Genomic DNA, 4,138 nt, shown 5'->3' with positions numbered 1-4,138 from the left:
GGCTCGCATTCTCTCTCACACACACTCTCACACTCCTCTTTTGATCTTTCATATAAAGGCCGACAAGAATGCAAATGGTATTTCATCTTCTGACAGGTACTTTACCTGACACGCAATAAAATAATATAAGTTAAATGCTGAGCAGCAAATCATTTCAACGCAGGTGTGACATATGATCCATTAATGTGGGTGTGACTGGGTATCTGACAGTACTTTGTTTCAAGCAGCAGTGTGTAGCAGGTTTAAATTGCATTTCGATCGGTTATGGAAACTGGGCTTGTATATGGTTGTGTGTGTGTGTATGTGTGTGTGTGTGTGTGTGTGTGTGCGAAAGATTCCAGTGATCTTTTTCCGTCTTTCTGTCTGTCTCTGTTCATTCATTATTAATCCCTCAACAGTGTCCCGCCCTACTCCCTGCTCATTTATTATGGCTGCGCAGTAGAAACGCACTGGTAGGGGCATCCTGTGCTAGGTGCACGTCTCAGGTGATGTAACATGCACTCTGGCGGCCATCTTGTAGATCCACAGCTCTCGACGACATCGGCTGTGAACAACTTAACAGTCTCAGCATGAAATCCACAAGAAAGGAATGGAAAAGATAAGAAATAACTGATATTGTGTAGCTTTAATTGACAATGTTACCGCAATACCTGACAGCGAACACAAGAGGGAGCTCCTCTGCACCGCACACATATGAGCTGGACACAGCAGCATATTACTGCCACCAATATCAAGTTATTTTCATAATAACAAGAATATTTTCTTGTATTAACGTACGCCTTTTCTCATTATGATAAATACGTTAACACTGTGAAACACCATACAGGAATTCACTGACATTAACTTATATCAGACCAAACGCCACAAAACTGCCCCAGGAGGAGAGCCGAGATGGAAGCTAAGCTAACCCAGCTAGGACCAGAGGCCGTTCCACTACCCAGCCTACTGCTGGCTGTCTGGTGTTCGGTCGCAGAACAATAAGATGGATGAAAGCAGCGGGAGATCAGTGACTGTTGAGCCCACATCTTCACAGGGACCTGGATCCATCGTCCATCCCGGATCAAGCTGCACTCAGGTGGACATCAGGACAGAGCTCAGGACTCTGGTGGGACGAGAGGAGGTGGGCTCTGTGTTTACACCATCATGCTTGGTGCTCACACAGTCAAAGTTGAGGGACAATGTTTTCCTCAGGTTGGATTTTTAATGTTAAGATGTCGGTCATATTAGACTTGTTTTTGTTGCTGCTGTTCACAGGAATGTACAGCTACGTCCGTTTTGTTTGTCATGTGTTTGTCACATGGCATCAGTCGATTTGAGAACTTAGGAGTTCTTCTGATGTGAATCTTTTGCCTTCGAATGACATGCTGAGTTTTCACTTTACTCATGAAATGATGTTCCAAGAGAAACATCAGCATGTCAGCATATCTCCCCGCAGGGTTCACACACCAAATCCAACGCGGTCGAACCCTGAATGAATGCTCACCAGTGGCCGCCCTCCATCTGCCGGTTACTGTGATAACTTACTGTAATTTCATCACTGAAAAGAATCATTACTGCAAGGTCACTGGAGCAGCCTCGTGCTGTCTTTCTACCAGCGTTGGTGCATAGGGGCCTCCAGCTGCAGGTCCAGGTTCACCTCATTTACTTTACATTTTCAAGGCAGAAGGGGAATTTAACAATTTTATGTTTTACCTTCTTAAAATGTTTTATAGTGTGATAACATACTCATTTCTTTTTTTTAAAATATATTTCTCATTATTTCAACACATCACTTAATACAAGCACTACTTATTAATACAATTAAAAGAAGTTCCAGTCAATGCTTTAACATGTAGCCTGCCATGGCCTGATAGATGGACAATGACCTGGATGTGTTGGTTCAACACCTGGATGTGTTGGTTCAACAGCTGGATGTGTTGGTTCCTGTTCCTATATGGAGCCTGTTAGAGCGGCAGTTTATAAAAAATAACTTTTTGTCATCATTGCTCAAACTGTCACTCTATCCTGGCAGTAGAGACAGATAACCTGTGGAACAATCTGCTTCCTCTGCCTCTTTTCAGTGCCACTAATGACATAACAAGATCCCGACGTTGGTTGGTTAGTTTTGGCTCCACTGTTTCCAGCAGGGCGGCCGGGTCACAGACGTTCTCACTGCCTGAAGTTTAAATATAATCCAGTATCTCCTCAATCCCTGTTTGACTCTGCAGCATGTGTGAGACTGATGGAGAGCCGAGGATATGCTGCTGGGTTATTTTATGTACTGCCAAAATAAATAAATAAATAAAAGAAGGAAGAAATGTCATTATGCAAATAAGTTGTGTTCTGGGTTGGTGGGCTTGGGTTTGAGTTTGTGGTGAGCAGGCTGACACAAGGGGAAGTGGGCCTGAGGCCATTCAGACACACAGCATTGAATTATGGATGATTCTGTCGAAGAGAAATGCGTGTTTACTCTGTTAGTATTATAATTATGTATTGTGCTTACATGTAGCTTAGCAAAGGGCCCCCCTTGGTTACTGTTGCTATGCCTATCAAATGTTAGGTTTGGACAGTTGGCTCGCTCCGCGCATAGCGCTCAGAGGTTTACTTCGACAGAACATCACTTTCTATGTGTGTTTGTTGTAATTACACACGCATCATATGAGTCGTGTTTAATCACCGGATACAGTTTTTAAAGGAGCGTTTATCCGACAGTGAAGGAAAGGAGGCGGAGTTTCTGAGGGAAGAAGAGTTCACTTAACGTTAACTTTAGTATACTACTCTCGTTTGATCGGTGCCCAGCAAAGCAACCCTCGATCACTGTTCTCCACCATCAACCGCCTACTCCGCCCCATTGACACCCCCATCCCTCTGGTGCTCCCGATCTCTGCTCCAAATTCCTCGACTTCTTCCAGGCGAAAGTCGACTCCATCCACCAGCAGCTCCTGACACCAGCCCCTCCCCCTCCACCCGCACTTCAGCCACCTGGCAACGCCCCCTCAGCGCCGCACCTCTCCCTTTGTGACCTCTCCTCCTTCTCCCCTGTGGATGCTCCCCAAGTGGCCAAGTTGGTCAGCTCGGCCAAGATGTCCACCTGCTCCCTGGACCCCATGCCTACAGCCCTGGTCAAGGACTGCCTACCCACCCTCTGCCCCTACATGGTGGACATCATCAATGCTTCTTTGGCATCTGGTATTGTCCCTACCAGCTTCAAAACTGCCTCAGTCACCCCCATCCTCAAAAAGCCTGGCCTGGACATTGATGACCTCCACAACCACCGGCCGATCTCCAACCTTCCCTTCCTCAGTAAGACTCTGGAAAGAGTAGTCGCCGGCCAACTCCATCTCCACATGTCCAAACATGAGCTCTATGAGCCCCTCCAATCCGGCTTCAGACTCCAACACAGCACGGAGACCGCCCTCATTAAGATCATCAACGATCTCCTCATTGCTGCTGACTCTGGCCGCCTCAGCATCCTCATCCTCCTGGACCTCTCTGCAGCATTTGACACTGTCTCCCATACCATCCTCCTCAACCGCCTATCTGACCTTCTAGGGGTCACTGGCACCGCCCTCTCCTGGTTTACATCCTACCTCCATAACAGGGAACAGTTTGTTTCCATCAACGGCTCTATTTCCCCCCTAGCCCCAGTCAATCATGGCGTGCCCCAAGGCTCTGTGCTTGGCCCCCTCCTCTTCACCATCTACATGCTCCCCCTCGGCAAGATCATCCGCCATCACGGACTGAACTTCCACTGCTATGCTGATGATACTCAAATCTATCTCAGTACTACTCCATCCTCCCAGCTCCCCCCTCAGTCCCTTGTCAACTGCCTGTATGAAATAAAAACCTGGATGTCATCAAATCTCCTCAAACTCAACACCAAGAAGACAGAGCTCATGGTTGTGGCACCCAAGGCGCTGCTCCGGAAGGTTGGTGACTTCATCCTCGAGGTTGACGGCTGCTCCATCTCCCCATCTCCTGAAGTCCGCAACCTGGGTGTCATCCTGGACTCCACCCTTTCCTTCAAGTCCCACATCAAGTCCGTCACCAAAACTGCCTTTTTCCATCTCAGGAACATTGCCAGACTCCGACCGTCACTCTCGGAGTCTGTTGCTGAAACCCTGGTCCATGCGTTTGTCACCTCCCGCTTGGACTACTG

The sequence above is a fragment of the Melanostigma gelatinosum genome, assembly GCF_949748355.1.
Source record: "Melanostigma gelatinosum genome assembly, chromosome: 13".
Classification (NCBI taxonomy): Eukaryota; Metazoa; Chordata; class Actinopteri; order Perciformes; family Zoarcidae; genus Melanostigma; species Melanostigma gelatinosum.
The sequence above is the reverse complement of the archived record's forward strand: the minus strand, read 5'-3'. Positions refer to the sequence as shown.